This window comes from Chiloscyllium plagiosum, unplaced genomic scaffold, assembly GCF_037043375.1.
Source record: "Chiloscyllium plagiosum isolate Xiang-an unplaced genomic scaffold, Cpla_swu_hap1 HiC_scaffold_33, whole genome shotgun sequence".
Classification (NCBI taxonomy): Eukaryota; Metazoa; Chordata; class Chondrichthyes; order Orectolobiformes; family Hemiscylliidae; genus Chiloscyllium; species Chiloscyllium plagiosum.
Window position 1 is genome coordinate 64,356,985 of NW_028270171.1, and position 17,800 is coordinate 64,374,784.

The following is a 17,800-nucleotide window of genomic DNA, read 5'->3' on the forward strand; positions in this document are numbered from 1 at the left end:
TATCCTAGGATTCTCTGGGAAGCAAGGGAGGAGATTGCAGAGCCATTGGCCTTGATTTTTATGTCCTCTTTGTCTACAGGAGTAGTCCCAGAAGACTGGAGGATAGCAAATGTGGTTCCCTTGTTCAAAAAGGGGAGTAGGGATAGCCCTAGTAACTATAGGCCGGTGAGTCTCACTTCTGTTGTGGGCAAAGTCTTAGAGAGAATTGTAAGGGATAGGATTTATGCACATCTAGATAGGAATAATGTGATCAAGGATAGTCAGCATGGTTTTGTGAAGGGCAAGTCGTGCCTCACAAACCTTATTGAATTCTTTGAAAAGGTGACGAAGGAGGTTGATGAGGGGAAAGCGGTAGATGTGGTATATATGGATTTTAGTAAGGCGTTCGATAAGGTTCCCCATGGTAGGCTACTGCAGAAAATACGGAGATATGGCATTGAGGGTGAGTTGGAGGTTTGGATTAGGAATTGGCTGGATGGAAGAAGACAGAGGGTAGTAGTTGATGGCAAAGTTTCTTCATGGAGTGCTGTCACTAGCGGTGTTCCGCAAGGATCTGTTTTGGGACCATTGCTGTTTGTCATTTTTATAAATGACCTGGAAGAGGGGTTAGAAGGTTGGGTGAGCAAGTTTGCGGATGACACGAAAGTCGGAGGAGTTGTTGACAGTGAGGAAGCATGTGGCAGGTTACAGCAGGATATAGAGAAGCTGCAGAGCTGGGCAGAAAGGTGGCAGATGGAATTCAATGTAGCTAAGTGCGAGGTGATTCACTTTGGGAAGAATAACAAAAAGATGGGGTACTGGGCTAATGGTCGGATACTTGGTAGTGTGGATGAGCAGAGGGATCTTGGTGTCTATGTACACAGATCTCTGAAAGTTGCCACCCAGGTAAATAGTGCGGTGAGGAAGGCATATGGCGTACTGGCTTTTATTGGTAGAGGAATTGAGTTCCGGAGTCCTGAGGTCATGATGCAGTTGTATAAGACTCTGGTACGGCCGCATCTGGAATATTGTGTGCAGTTTTGGTCGCCATACTATAGGAAGGATGTGGAGGCATTGGAACGGGTGCAGAGGAGGTTTACCAGGATGTTGCCTGGTATGAAAGGAAAATCGTATGAGGAAAGACTGAGGCACTTGGGGCTGTTTTCACTAGAGAAAAGAAGGTTTAGGGGTGACTTGATTGAGGTGTACAAGATGATTAGGGGGTTAGATAGGGTCGACAGTATGAACCTTTTCCCGCGTATTGAGTCGGGTATTACAAGGGGGCATAGCTTTAAATTAAGGGGGGGTAGATATAGGACTGATGTTAGGGGTAGGTTCTTCACTCAGCGAGTCGTTAGTTCATGGAATGCCCTGCCAGTAACAGTGGTAGACTCTCCCTCTTTATGGGCATTTAAGAGGGCATTGGATAGGTATATGGAGGATAGTGGGTTAGTGTAGTTTAGGTGGGCTTGGATCGGCGCAACATCGAGGGCCCAAGGGCCTGTACTGCGCTGTATTCTTCTATGTTCTATGTTCTATGTTCCTCATAACTTGCAGAAGTATTCAGATGTGAATTTTTGATGACAAGACATACAAGGCTGTCGGTCAAGTGATTTTAAAAAAGAGTTCGGATAGTTAATCGATTATTGATTTCCAGTACTGATGCATAGGCTTCTTTTTGCATAGAACTCCAGGGCAATACCACTGCCTGTCACTGCGTGAGACTGGGTTCAATCCGCATCCGGGACGGGCGCTTGCAGCTTGGGAGGGCTGAGAGGCCAGAAACCCGCATTCGATTCCAGACTTAAGTGACTGACTGTGTGGAAGTTGCACGCTCCTTTTCTCTCTCTTCCGTGTGGGCTTCCTTTGGCTGCTCCGATTCCTTCTCACTGTCCAAAGTTGTGCACTTCAGGTAGATGGCAAACCAAACCTGAATGGACTGTATAATCAAAGACAAAATCAAAGACAAAAGTAGGAATTGCACCTCAGGGAAAACAGAATGACCATTTGGGGTCAACAGATCATTCCTTGGAACAGGTTTTGATTCGCAATTTTAACTCTGATTTCTCTCCACCGAAACTGCCTGACCCGCTGAGCTTTTGAACTCATTTCTATTTTTGTAGGTGGATCAATAATGCGGATTTAGAAAGATGGGGTGGGGGAGTGTGCATCTCTTCGGCGGCACAGAGCAGACTCAATTGGCCAAATGATTTCTGTCTGCATTGTGTCTAATTCCATTAAATCTGATTCTATAACTTTTTGTCCGTTTTTTAGTCTTTGGTATTTCACATCTCCCCTGAAATGTGGTTTGCAGAACAGGACAATTGACGTAGAAGTAGAGAGATAGTGGTTTATTGTATTCCTGGAGTGAAATAATTCTGACAAACACAGTTGGGCATCCTGGTCAGCTAACAAAAATATAATTAAAGAAAGGGTATAACGAGCCACGGATCCTGAGTTTCGGGGTCGTTCAAGAGTTTGCTTTCTGAGTGTCACGGTTTTTGACTGCAAATAAAAGATCTACTCCTTGAAGAACTCCCCGCATCTCCTGGAGATTTATTACATTTTCTCCATGACAACCACAACTTTGGGTACAGTAAAATTGTGGCTAGCGCCGCTCGGTGGTGCAATGTAAAGCGTGTTACATTTCTACAGCATTGTTAACATTGCTATACAAAGTTTGCCGTTCTGAGTTCCACCAGAACCGGAGTTCAGATTTCAGCTGAACCAATTAGTATTCTGCTGATTCATCATGAATTCCTGTCGTCTGGGGTTCTCTAAATTGCTGTTCACCACGGAAAACTCCTGACCCCCTTGTTGGTGAGTTTTGACGGAATCATATCATTTGAAGCATGATCAGACCAGACCAGCTGCTAACCAACGAAACCTACAAACTTCGTGCAGAAACCCACAAATCTCTAAACGCATTCCCCTCCAATAGTTGCACACGCATTATCGATTCCTTAAATGTCTTTTTCCCTTTGGGCAACAGGCTGTTGTGGATGGACCGGGGAAAGATATTGATGTATTTGGTTAGTCATAACGATGTCAAATGGTGGAGTAGGACCGGTGTTTGGAATAGCGTCCTCCTGTTCCTCTCTGTCAGTGCTGTTTCTGACAGAGGGTTTTCAACAATAACATGTTGCAATGTGAATCTACACCCACGGACTATCAAGGTCTTCCCATTTAACCCACCGCTCTCACAGCCAGAATGGAGAGCTCCTATTGCAGCTTTAGATCAGACAATCGAGGATTCTCCCAGGTACTCTGTCAGACTGCATGCTCCTTCACACAGGTTTCCAACTGGACACATGGAGCAAGCAAACGTGGGGATTCAGCGACACATTACCCCTCTGTTTTGCTGCAGTTCTGGACACGGAGACGTACATGAATTTCTGGCATTCTGAGTCTTACTGTGCATTCTTCCTACTTTACAATTTAAACTTGAAATGAATTTATTCTTGCATTACACTCTTACATCCTCAGTATTCATCGAAACCGTGCAACGTGTTCATGGATGTTGGAATGGTGAAGATTATTGATGAATGCAGTCTGTATCATGTTACCAGTATGAACTTTCAGAAGGAAGTTGCGAATTTTTATTGCTTCGAATTGAAGCCGATCGAAGGAAAGGTCTGTCGACAGCGGCAATGTAACATTGTCTGTAAACAACGCAGGAACCAATGGAAAACCCATTTTTCAATGAAGTCTATTTTGCATATTTTATGAGTCCCTTTCCTGAACCTAATGCTTCAATAATCACAGGTCCATGTCAGTTTCATCTCGTCTGCGTTAGCTTTAATTTCCGAACCACAACAAAAGTAGAGCAGTTGAGTTAAAGTTCCTGAGGTATGAGTAGGACATGTGACCAGCTTGCTGTCTGCAGCTTCAGTCGCGCAATTGTTTATCGCCTGCTACTTAAAGGCGCGTAAAATGCCACGTTTGTAAGTTCAATGCTTATCTGAATATGCTGTTATTGACATTGACAAGGGATGATTAGCGCATCAAACTAAAACGCAGTTGAAATCAATGTTGAGTAAAGTAGCATTTATTTGAAAACTCCAGTTTCACATTTCTGTCAAGTATTATCTGAAAAGCTGCAAATATTCCCCAGGTGAATATCCATCTATGTATAGCGGAACAGAAGTGAAATTTTAGCTTAATGACCTTTCTCAAATCGCTCAGTCTGCACTGGATTACACTCTGCGAAAGTCTGTTTAACTCATTTCATATCATTCCATTTCCTGCAAACATGCACAGCTCATTATCCAATCGAAAGTATTGTATTTATCTCTTTGCGGAGTTTGAATGTTGTCAGTAAATCTGGCAAAGGCATACCAAGTAGTTTTGCTGTTGGGAGGAGCAGAGGGTGCAAACTGTGATAAGGTCGAGACTTGTCACAGGATTTTTCAAGCGAAGATCAGTGAGAATTAAATGGGCTCACTCTCCTTTCGAGTGATTGTGACCAAAAGTTCAAGGCAACAGATGGCAATGATAATGATGTTTTACATCTACAGGCCAAATCTTACTCACTAGAGGCACCATAGTATAACAGATCTGATGAGTGGGTTAGGTGATGATCCTTATGCAAAACTGAGACAGTGAGAGAATTAATCCCATGCTGTTGGTCTCACTTTTCTCTTAACTAGTTAGTCAGCGGACTGAGCTAACCGACTTCCATTCAATGCAGAACTAAACCAAACAGCTCAGTGTATTTACAAATTATAAAATATTTCATGTAGAATAAGCTGCAACACCTATCAACGCCAACAGTTCTTCTTATACTTGGCATTTTCAAATGCAGGTATTATGCAATTTCTTTCCGAAGAATGTTATCCACTTCGAGAGTATGTACCTTTTGCCTCGCCATCCAGGCAGCCCAGAATCTCTCTCGCTGTTAAATTCAGTCCCTGTGTGTCTGCACACGACATTTGATATATAATGGAATCAGCACCTAAAATGTTTTTATTTCTGAAAATTCATCTTCGATTTCAATAATTCTCAGAATAAAAAAATCCGCTCCAAACGTCTACATCATTCCCCGTTGGTTTTGTACCTTCAAGCTTTAGTTTCCACTCACCTAAACGAAGGAATTCCCCTCAGATTTCGTCTTACCAACGTCACATCAGCTGGATAACCTCCCTTCAGACACTGATAATTCTTTCCTGGTTTCTCCCGCATGATTCTTTATCTATCTCACCGTCCCGTTAAATCTGCTATTTCCTTTTCTAGTGGTGTTATCTCAAAGTAAGCGTCATGTCTGTCCTTTCTATCGACTTTGTATCAAGTGAAATCTGACCGTGTCCTTCCTAACGTCATTATATTCTAGTAAACTCTACCATCTCTTTCACCATGCCTTTATATCTCAGTAAATTTCAACACGAGAAAGAATGCTGGGTCCAATTCAACGCATGAAAACTCACCACTAAGCTGTGCAATCTTACTACCGACACGGGAAAGGTGGATGCAATTTTAATTACAGCTGAATCGATTGGCTGCAGCAGCATCGGGTCAAATCCCAGTCACATACGTGTCTGTAGTTCTTATATTTATTTCTTCTCTACGTGTGCTGAAGTAACACAGTGAGTGACCAATTACTGTTGTCAGACATACATGTAGGGGCGTATTAAATACTGAAGTTGTGAGATCCGAGCAGTTTTTATTAACATACACCATTCACTGTTTGAATCTCAGGCTCAGGACTTTGAAAGAGAGCGAATTTGAGTGAAAATTGAGCAGGGGCGTTTACCCCATGACGTAAAACGAGTTTCTGTGGTTGCTTTGTTGTTCACCTCATTTGTGTGCTTTGCATCATTGAGGATTTTGAAGTTGTCCCCTCTATACAAAAGGCCGGTGCTTTTGCAACATTGTACAAAAGATGCAGTACAATAACAGCCGATGCTGATTCAGTCTACTTATCCAGACATTGACCCCTGGAAAACGCACTATGCACGCTCCTCGAGTCTGGGAAACAACTTCCTCACAGATAATGTTACATTCCCGCTCTCATGGCTCTTTTCATTCCATCGGCTTCTTTTTTTCATGGAATCCCATTCAATCGATCTTGTCACTGTGTCATTTCTTTCCATGTGGTCAGATCTTGTGAACAGAATATCACAGTGGGAGTGCCCTGGGCCCATAACCCAGACGTCAGACCATACTCAGGGAACCGTGTTCTGCTCTTGATCATTTCATGAACACCAGGGAGAAATGTCTATGCTCTTCAAAATTTAATTACCTGTTTTAAGATGCAATATAAACAGTTCCTGGTTCCTGCTTTTGTTGCCACACGAACAAAGATTGTAAATGCTGGAACAAGTCGAGACTGTCCGCTCTCCCACATCCAATTGATCCCAAGATTGTGTTAAGATGATGGTCTGAATCTCTTCCTTCTCTTCCCTGTCACTCTGGGATGATGTGAGCTGTGAAATCTTTGATATGAACTGGAGGCAACGTGGAAAAATGTATGCACAGCAGCTGCGTGCGACGGGACTCGCTGCAGTAATATCCCATTCTGATTCAGACAGCAGAAGCCTCCCTGTGACTTCGAGAAGCACAGACACTGCTCCCAAATAATGGGGAGAGATTCACTCTTTCCTCGCAGTTCTGCATTTTCTATCTATCTCAGATCGCATTATTTGGACAAGGGTTGCCAAAAGAAGATGATTTCTTGTGCATGCGCGATCTCACTTTTCTTCACCTTTCCAGAATTTCCATACTTCGCACTCCCGGCTGACCCCTATCCCGCTCCACAAACCCGTATTTGATAGGGAGATGAAGATCACGTTCAAGCTGCTCTCCACCAACACTGCGTGACAATGGAAGGTGAGTTCGTCCAGTTATCAATGAAGAACGCCATTTTCCGGGAAAGCAGCAAGCAGAGCCTCCTAGGAGAAGCAAGTCAGAATGGAAAAGAGCTGTGATGAAAACTCGATGCTTCTTTCACTCTGAAACAGCAGAAATTGACTTAGTTAACCAAAAAAACACTCACCTGAATAATGGTTACCACATCTGGCGCCGTTCAGGCTCATTTGTCTCGGGTGTGATATTGCCTGAGACAGGTGACATACGTGCGAGAGGTCTCGGGTTCATGAGCCTTGGAATTTTGCACTCTACTTCATTTTTGACTGAGAAGATATGATTTCGATGAGATCGGGGTCAGATAAAGATTCCAAAGCTTGAAAACATACGCAGGCAAGTTCAAGAACCGCTTCTTCTCGGCCGTTGCTGCTCTGAGAAATGAATTGTCTAACTTTAAATACTGCTGACCTTGCCAATGTGGATTCTGCTGAGCGCACGTCCTATACGTAGTAACCTGAATTCCTGAGTCTGGTCAAATTTTGCTCTTCTCACGCTGTGATCTGCACGTCCCTGATTACTCTGATCCGCCTTTACCAATCGCAAACAACGCTTTCCACTGTACTTAGGTACATGTGATATTCAAACAATCAAAACACAGTCATTTCCTCATTGCTTGGAGCCAGCAGAGCGAAGGCGGGCTGCATGGCCTCAGTCTGGAATGTGACACGTTTTGTGATTCTGACTGAAATTGCAATTAAAACAGCAGAATTTGGGAAGTTACAGGGTGGTTATATTGACACAGCCGGGACACATCTGTACCACAGTGCATCACACAATAACAGCGAAGATCTTTTGACGTCATCCTCGAAGTACATGCTACAAAAACCTGAAGACTGTGGGAAACTGCTGTGGTCAGCGATAACAGAGCGGCCCAGAGGGATCGTGGTGGGCGCATAATCCAGAAATTAATGAATGGAAAGCATCTTCTGCTCGATGACAATTCCAGCTTTCAGCATGTGTACTGCCACTGCCAGTGTTTCGCTATAACAGTGCTCCGTTCTTCACATTACATATTGATGAGCCTTCTGCGTCCTTACACTCAATGATATCTGAAATAGATAAACCTGCCACATTTATACGTTTGAGGAAACTCACGTTTGAAGTTATGGAAGATTTTTTTGCTGTTCTCTGTCGGTCTGTTATGACCTGATTTGCAAAGTCACTTGCCTGAGCTGGGAATACACTGGCGAAGGTGAGAAAAATCAGTTGTGGCGTGTACCATGCACATGACGCCTTGCAGTTATTCCCCACCTGTGTCACACAGCAGGGTCCTCCGGTGAAATGAACAGCCGTGAATGACATGTGGATCAGTATGTCAGAGACAGCATTTCGACACAGACACAGTTCCCTAATATTAGGACAAGCAGCACTGATGATGAATAACGTCAGAGAGAAGCAAGCAATAGAGATTTGCCGGGGACTCGATGGGATGAACGGCTTCTGTCGGCACGTCAATGACGTCACACGTCTCTGCCGTCCCACGTCTCTGCCGTCCCTCTGCCTGTCTCTGTGACAGAGTGGCTGAGGGAGAAATAATGGCTCGTTTTTAATCCTCCCTTCCGCTTTGGACTGCCTGCAGACCCCGCAATTCCTGGCTGTGGGGATGGTTCTCAGTGAGTGAGGGTTTCATTTGGAGTCGCTTCATCTGGGACAGTTGGGACTCAGATGTTAACTGATGCCCGATTGCAGCAACGAAGCCGACGCCTCTGAAACAAAAGCCTTTCTGCAGGATTGTTCTGCAAAGATTCATTCTGCACATCAAATGGGTTGCACAAAAATGCACTTATTTGAACTTTACTGAGGGAAGAGAGTCCACAGCCCATTTCTCGCTTTCCCACCAGCTCAGCACCTTTCTCTCTCTCAAATAAATGATATTTGGAGGAAGTTCGCAATCAAAGATGCTAAGTTCCAGCGGCGCTCTTGTACCTGGCTGTGCCCGTGACAGGAAGCTTCAGAGTATATCCGCACTTACATGCCCTCAGAATGCCTGCAAGTGGAGGGAAATGGCTGAATACTCTGCCAATAGAGACAGCTCAGTCCACGGGGATGGGATAAACAACACCGTCTCGCGTGGGGACATTCTGCAGATCAGACACTGTGCACTTTATTATTCAGATCATACCAGTGTGAGAGCGCTCGATAAGGCCAATCGGTTACTCGTACCTGTGCCAACTCGGGAGCTGCAAAAGATTGGTGAAAGTGTAAACACGAGTGATTTGTTCACGTTTCAAGTGTTTCCGTGAAGCAGGAAGCAGAAGACACACTGTGAAGCGATTGAGATCTGACAACAGGAGCAGCAAATAAGTTGTACTACGCAGAGGAGAGCTTTGAAGTATTGCATTCTGGTTGATGGTCCGATCATGCTCTCTCTAGGCCACGCTGCTACAGAAGAAACTATGTCAGTGTCTCTCAGCATTGTGATGTCACAGGCAAATGACGCCGTTACACTGCAGGAAATTGGTTTTTCCAATGTGAGGGTTGTCCATATGTAAAGTAGCTTATATATCGAATCCTTTCACATATATAATTCCACTGCAACTCAGTGTGTTGTATTGTCTCCTTTCCACTTTACCTGTCATTGTGTCTTCACTGAAGGTGCTTTGCTCCTTCTGTGTGTCTTTTACAATCTGGGTGATGTGGGGCAGTTGTATTGACCAATCTTCTGACAGAATTTTCCACTTCACTTCAGCCCGCCCTAACCTCGCTATCTGATACTATTCCAGTTGTTTAGGTGTTAAGTGCTCATCTCAGATCCAACCTGCCCTCACCCAAATTAAATGGAAAACTCAGTCACACTGTGATCACTGCAATCGAGGGATATCTTCACTCCAATGACATTGATAATTCCAAGGATAAAGTTAAGACTGCAGATGCTGGAGATCAGAGTTGGTCGTGTGATGCTGGAAAAGCACAGCAGATCAGGTAGCATCCGAGGAGCAGGAGAATTCAAGTTTCAGGCTTAAGCCCTTCATCAGGAATAAGCCTTGTGAGTCGGGGCTGGGAGATAAATGGAAGTGGTCTGGAGTTGAGGGGAAATAGCTGGAAAGCAATAGATGAATGAATAGGATGGAGAAGATAATAGGTCAGAAGTGGCAGTGATGGAATGGGTCGAGATAGCGGTGGCGAGTTGAAGGCTTGGGCCTGGGGGAGGGGAAATTAGGAAATTGTTCGAATTCACATTTATCCCGTGTGCTGTTAGGGTCCCAACTCAGAATGTGTGGCGTTCGTCCTCCAGGCATTGGGTTGTAATGGTTTGGTATTGGAGGAGGTCCAGTACCTGCATGTCTTTGACGGTGTAGGAGAGGGAGTTGAAGTGTTCAGCCACTGGATATGAAGTTGGTGGGTGCGGGTGTCCCAGAGATGTTCTCTGAAATGATCTGCAAGAAGGTGTCCTGTCTCCCTGATGAAGAGGAGACCACACTGGGTGCAATGGGTGCAGTAGATGACATTGTTAGCTGTACAGGTGAATTTCTAACGGATGTGAAATGATCCCTTCGGGTCTTGGTTGGAGTGGTGTGGGTGCTAGTTTCACCCTTCCTTTGGTGGCAGTGAAAGGTACCAGGAGAGGGTTGTGGGCTGGTGGGGGGAAGTGTGGACCTGAAGAGGTGGTCGTGGAGGGAATGGTCTTTTTGGAGTGCTGGCAGGGCTGGGTAGCACAATATATCTCCGGCGGTGGTGTCTGTCTCGAGGTGGCATCAGTGACAGAATGTGATGCGTTTTATGCAGAGGTTGGTGGGGTGGAAGGTGAGCACCAGGAGGTTCTGTCCTTGTTGCGTTGAGAGGCGTGGGGTTCAAGGGCGGTGGTGTGTGAAGTGGAGGAGATGCATTGGAGGGCTTTGTCAACCACGTGGGAAGGCAATTTGTGATCGTGGAAGAAGAAGATGAACTGGGTCTTTCTGAGTTGTAATTGGTCATCCTGGGAACAGATGTGGTGGATGCAGAGGATTTGGGAATAAGGAATGTCGTTTTTTCACGAGATAGCGTGGGAGGAGATGTCGTCTAGATACCTATGGGAGTCGGTGGGCTTGTAGTATATGTCTGTGATTAGTCAGTCGGCAGAGACGGTGATGGAGAGGTCCAGGAAGGCGAGGGAAGTTGCCAAGATTATCCGGATAAACTTGAGGTCGGGGTGGAAGGTATTGGGAAAGTTGGTGAGTTATTGAACCTTCTCGTTGGAGCACCAAGTGGCGCCAATACATTCATCAATGAAGCGGAGGAACAGGTGGAGGGTGGTGCCTGTGTAACTGCGAAAGATGGACAGTTTCGCATATCTGACAAACAGGCAGGCATAGCTAGGTCCTATGCGGATGCCCATGGCTACCCGTTTCGATGGAGGAAGTGGGAAAATTGGAAAGATAAATTGTTGATTTTGAGGACTAGTTCAGTCAGGTGGATGAGGATGTCCGTGGAAAGGTACTGGTTGGGATGGTGTGAGATTAAGAAATGGAAGGCTTGCAGACTTCTGTCACAGCAGATGAATTTGTACAGGGACGGGATGTCCATGGTGAAGATGACGCGTTGGGGGCCAGGGGAACGAAATTCGTGGAGGAGGTGAAGTGCATAGGGGTGTCACGAATATAAATGGACATTTTCTGGACTGGGGAGATAGGATTGTGACGAGGTATGAAGAGATTATTCGGATGGGACAGGCGCAGGCTGAGACAATAGGTCGACTGGGGAAGTCAGGTTTCTGAAACGTAGGAAGGAGGTAGAATCCGGTAGTGCACGGTTCATGGACAATGAGGTTGGAGGTTGTGGATGGGCGATGTCCAGAGGTGATGAAATTGAGGATGGTCTGAGAGATGATGGTTTGGTGATGGGAGGAGAGGTCATGATCGGGGTCAGTAGGAGGAGGTGCCTGCAAGTTGGCACCTGGCTTTAGCTTTGTCACTCTGCCCGACTCACAAGCCTAATTCCTGATGAATGGCTTATGCCTAAGTCGTCCATTCTCTTGCTCCTCGGGTGTTGCCTGACCTGCTGTGCTTTTCCAGTACAACACGCTCTACTCATTCATTATTACTGTCTCATTTCACACTATCAGGTCCATGCTGTCTGTTTGATTCTAGAGAACACTGTTCTCATGAACTGTGACAAAATCTTCTCTGAAACAAAATCAGAAATTGCAGTAAAATCACAGGTGAGCTGGCAGCATCTGTGCAGATGGATCACAGTTAACGTTTCACATCCACTGGGTCCGTCTCTCCACAGATGCTGCCAGACGTCCTGAAATTTTCCAGCAATGTCTGTTTTTGTTTGATTTGCAACACCGGCAATTTTTTCGTTTATGTTTTCTTATATTCTGCCAATATGATTTGGCTGAAGATTACGTGAAATGTTTTCAATATCACTGCAATGGAACGGCCAGATTCCACCAGCCCGCTACTTTTATTTGGTTCACGTGATCAATGCCTTTCCACTTGTTCACCGCGCCCTACAGCTGCACTGCATATAATTGTGGCATTCTCTCGGATTGGTAATCAGGAGCGAGATTGATTGAAATTGTTGAAAACGTAAGATAAACTGAGAAAATACGGGATATTAAACGGGAAACTGAAAGGGAAAGAGAGAACAGCGAATGACAATGTTTTGACAAAATTGAAATGTAATTGCTCAAGATTCAGAAAGTGCTTTCATCCACAAACATACCACAATGTGGAATGTAATGATTGGGACAACCAATGCAAGCAGATTGCAAAATCTTTGTTTTAAAGTCTTGCTGCAACTGTTTTGGTTTTAATGAACGCATACATGGGATTCAGTGCTGTAATGATCCGCTAAACTGGAGAAGGAAATCTTTGCCTTCGAGGATACGTCCGGAATGTTCACTGATTTATACCAGTAATGGTAGGACTGTCCTCTGGAAGCATATGAGTAAAATTATTCAATGTTCCATGGAGTTTCGAATGAGTGGTGAAGGGAATGTCTCCATTCACAAATTAATCATTCAGTAGAATTCATTACAGGAGCCCATGAAATTATGAACAAATTGAACACGAACACCGACATACGATGCACAATAGCTACGACAATTACTATGTGAAAACTGTTGATTTCAGATCCACGGTGGCCTTTGGGCATTTACTATCCAGAACCAATCTGCACTGGAATGACTGGAGAACACTATTAAGTATTTGAACTTCAGTCTCCTTTAGAAATAGTTAAGACTCACTCAGGGCACGTGGAGTTAGAGATGTTGGCCTTCCAAACCTTTTGAACATTTCGTGGAAGAATAAAGGGAGTGATAGATAATTTTCGTCTCCACGGAGACGATGTTCATGAACTGGATAGATAATAATTTACCTTATTTGAGTTTATGCATAGTGACGTCATATTTAAAAAGCAAAGAGTTCACAATGTAACTGTAGAATCTGTAGATCACCCTCAGTGGGACCATTGTGTGTAATCCTTGTCCTCTTTCTTTACCAAAAACATGTCAAGAGGTTAGAAAGGGCACAGACGCTGTTTCCTGGATAACAAGATATTAGAAAGTGAAGTGACGTTGTTTACTGAGACATAAAAATATCAGAAAGGATACAAACGGGATGATAGAAAGAATGAAGGAATTTATTCACGAGATCTGGAACTGCTGGAGCAGAAACACGCAAGTTTGAAGAAAACGAATGAGATTTTCACATAACTCGAGGTTTGAATGACGAAATGGGGAAATACCCTTTTCGAGTGAATCAATAACTTTAGTTAGAGCTTCAAAACCATCAGTGAATGATTAAGAAACGTTTGGATGAGAGTTTCTTCCACTCAATAGAGTTAGTTAAATCGTGAACATATTTCCAGAAATAAAGCGTAGAAGCTGATTTCACAGTGTTTTAAAAGATACACGAACAAACATACAAGGAGGGAATTTACCATTGAGAGAAAGTCAGTGCGGTTGCGTAACAATTTCGAATTTGGTTGACTTCAGACACAAAGACATTTCATGAACACATACAACTGATTAAGATTGAGTATAAAAAGTTCATGGATTGGTAAGGTGTGGCGTATTATTCAAGGTGAAACTCTGCAAATGGAGATGATGTCTTAAAATAACTGCCGAGAGAAGCTATATCCTAATGAGTAGGAATTGAATCGTCACTTGGAGACACAACACCTACTTTAAAGATTTGACCACATTCACATGATGTTATGTATATTTCGTACATTCTTAACTCCACCCAAGAAATGCACCAAGAAGACTCTGTCCTTTTGTGTTGTTAACCCTCTGTACTTCTCTGCAGCACGCCATTGAAGATGAAATATGCTCAGAACAAAATTCAATTCAATACAATATTCAAACGGTCTTATGTGATTTTTTTTTATTATTGCAATAACCTTTGTGAGTTTGTAACAAACTGTGTAGCATGAAACCAGTTCAACATCTATTTTCCCGGAATTTAACACAGTGCACATGGGAAACGTTATCTACCGACTGAAAAATCGCCTTTGGCTCTCTCTCCACACATGTCTCTACACGTTTTAGATACTTGCAGTATGTTTGTTGATCAAGGATTCATTATCCAGAAAAGGTCGTTTCTCAATCCACAATCTCGGGTATTTTCCCATAAACTTGGCTTTGCTCAATATCACCTTCTATCCGCACCCCTCAACACGATGACAAATTGAAGCTGCTCCATGTGAGGCTCAAACTTAAAACTTCGGGACAGCACAGCCCAATATACTGGAACAGAGATACTGTGCACTGGTCACCTGCAGCACAGGAGCAACACATTAATGCTTACCTCCACATTCCTGGTTGTACCTTAACGCTTGGGAAACCGAGTTTCTCTGATTCCATGGCTAGTAACGGGGATAAGACGATCATCTTGTCCAGTGGTTCTGACCCCGAGTGAGGAAAGTAGTGAGCTACTCATTGCAAAGATGGGTAGATTGTTGAAATATACAATTTCAACATTTGCCTTCACTAACCAATGAACATTTTATTTTGTTTTTCATCTGTAGAAATCTTAAAATCTTCATCTTTAGCAGACTCAATGACAGATCCCTATTGTGTCTCTGGCATCAAATTCCAAAGTGTAAAACCCCTCTGAATTCTTCCACCACAGTCTGCTGTTTGGGAATTTTTTCTGTTGTGGGAAATGCACTTCCCCGTGTGTCAACTGTTGCTCCCAGCATGCGTTCTGGCACTGCACTCATTTTCCTTCTGACACTTGCTCACTCTGTTGCTGTGATCATACAGTGACTTGGTGTCGCACGGCACAGGAAAATGATACAGATCAAGGTTTTTGCATTGTTGAATTCAATTGTCAGTTTAGCCTAATTTAGGATTTTGAAATTGTCTGGCCTGTACACAAGTGCGTGTCAAAAATATCTGAGCAGGAGAAAGGTGTTCCGAATAATGACATTGAGCACTATGCACTCTCGTCCAGTCTGGAAAACAATTCCTCACAGGCAATTTAATAGGCAATAGGTGCAGGAGTAGGCCATTCTGCCCTTCGAGCCAGCACTACCATTCATTATGATTATGGCTGATCATCCTCAATCAGTATCCTGTTCTTGCCTTATCCCCATAACCCTGGAGTCCATTATCCTTATGAGCTCTATCCAACTCTTTCTTGAAAGAACACACCTGCTTTCTCGGGTTCTTCATTCCGTTGACTTCAAATCTTCACAGAATTCAACAGACCTTGTTACATAGTCTTTTCTTCATTTTTGTTCAGACCACTGTGAGCAGAGTGTCACAGTGGGAATGCGCTTGCCCCACAACCCAGAGGTCAGACCATAGTCTTAGAACCGTACTGTCCTATTTATCATTTCACCAACACCAGGGAGAAATATCTGCTCTTCTGCATAATTTACGCAATTCACTTATTAATAAGGTCATTGGCGCGCGGGTACATGGGACGAGGTGGCCGAGAGGTTAAGGCGATGGACTGCTAATCCATTGTGCTCTGCGCACGTGGGTTCGAGTCCCACTCTCGTCGCTGTTTTTAATGTTGCTATTTTTGTACGCTCGCAGCTGTTTTATTGAAATTGGAACTCCAATGTCAGTTTGTATGCATCGACGCTACTATAAAATCTCAAAGAATACTTTGAGCCAGTTGTCTAAACTGCATTGAAATGTAGATCGCATTGGGATAATGAAAAGGAACGCAATTTTATTTTTCAAGTCTAGCTGCTGTGACCTTTTATTGTATAAAAGAGATCCAGGAAAACCAAATAATGAGAGATGCGAAATGTATGTTGATGCAGTGGGATTCTTAATGACTGTTTTGTCAGATGAAATCTGGAGCAGGTTGAGTAGAAGTGATTCATCTTGGTGAGAAGAGCACAGAGAGACAGCACAAAACAATGGAGATATTTCAAAAGGGGCAGGGCATGGGTGTAGGGGCACCGAGAACTACCTGTAAATGCACAGTGGAGAACTGCCGATGTTGGTGCCGTGCATGGGCACGGAGAGACTTACGCATTGGTGTCTCCCTCGCCCGTTGCTCTCGCCATTGATGAAGGCTGCACATAAGGCACAGATAAACACAAGATGTGGGAAGCTGAAAATGTGTTGCTGGAAAAACCCAGCAGGTCAAGCAGCATCCAAGGAACAGGAGAATCGACGTTTCAGGCATAAGCCCTTCTTCAGGAATGAGGCTGGCGTGCCAAGTGGGCTGAGGTAAAAAAAGTAGAGTGGAGGGAATTTGGGGGAGGGCGCTGTTAATATGATAGGTGGAAGGAGGTGAGAGTGAGGGTGATAGGCTGGAGAGGGGGTGGGGCAGAGAGATCGGGAAGAAGATGGCAGGTCAAGAGGGCGGTGCTGAATCTGGGGGTTGGGACTGAGATAAGGTGGGGGAGGGGAAATGAGGAAGCTGGAGAAATCTACATTCATCCCGTGTGGTTGGAGGGTACCTAGGCGGAAGATGAGGCGCTCTTCCTCCAAGCGTCGTGTGGCCAGTGACTGGCGATGGAGGAGGCCAAGGACCTCATTGATTGGCTGATCAGATTGTGAATGGTCGTTTTTTGAGGACAATTTGAAGTGAATCAATGATGGTGATTATCTTTGTTCACCTTGTGACATTGCTCATGTCCTTGTTAGCATACAGCTCTACAGCGTGTAAAATTTCAGCTGTGCACCTGGCCAGTGGTACAACCATTCGTATAGCTGGCTACGGATCAGGCAGCTGAAAGTTCGACTTTTACTTGGCGCTAGCGCATTGTGGAGATTCATCACACATTCAAACTAATCATTTTTGTTCCGCTGAGGTGGATAATATTTGAAATTTTCATCCCCACGAACGAAAATTCTTTCACTGCCTTCTATCATTTAAACATTACCAAGAACAATCAGAGTAAAAATCACACAGCACCAGATTGTATCGAACAGGCGTATTTGGAAGCATCAGTGTTCCATGCACTGCTTCTTCATCAGGTATTTGTCAACTGTTGGAATCTAAAATGGCTTTCAGTGATTTTTAAATTTGGCCACCCTAGTCCAACACCAACACCTCCAAGTCATGGGTACCATCGACACCACGAACGGTCGGTTAAAGTCCAGATGATCTTCCAAAATATCGCGCATATTGACATACACGCCAATTTTCTGCAGAAAAATACCCACCTGATGAAGGAGTGGCTCTCTGGAAGCTCGGGCTTCCAAATAAACCTGGTGGACTATGCCCTGATATTGTGGAATTTTTAACTTTGTCTACTCAACTTAAACATTGGCACTTCCATATCATAGAGAACACCAGTCATGTCCCAGCGCTTCAGAGAAGGCAATTCTGGAATAGCCCAATACATTGCTCATAGGTACGTTTGGTTTTCAGAAACCAACGCATACAATCGCTGCAGCTCCTATGTATGAAAAGCACAGAAAAGAAATAGCTGAGACTCAGTTTTTACAGTATATTGAAACTCTTTGGGAAGTCGAATCAGAGGAGAATGAAGGATTAACTGTCCGACTGTGCAGAGAGAGGGAAGGCACTTTTCCCTTCTTTGAAGAGCTGGGGTATTGAGT

The 17,800-nt window shown here is 44.1% G+C and overlaps 1 non-coding gene across 1 annotated transcript; it reads left to right on the forward strand.

Annotated features, from left to right (window-relative positions):
• The first annotated feature begins 15,694 nt into the window (after nucleotides 1–15,694).
• Nucleotides 15,695–15,776, forward strand: trnas-gcu (transfer RNA serine (anticodon GCU)). Its single transcript has one exon. It is a non-coding gene; the product is annotated as a tRNA-Ser (tRNA).
• Nucleotides 15,777–17,800: the final 2,024 nt, after the last annotated feature.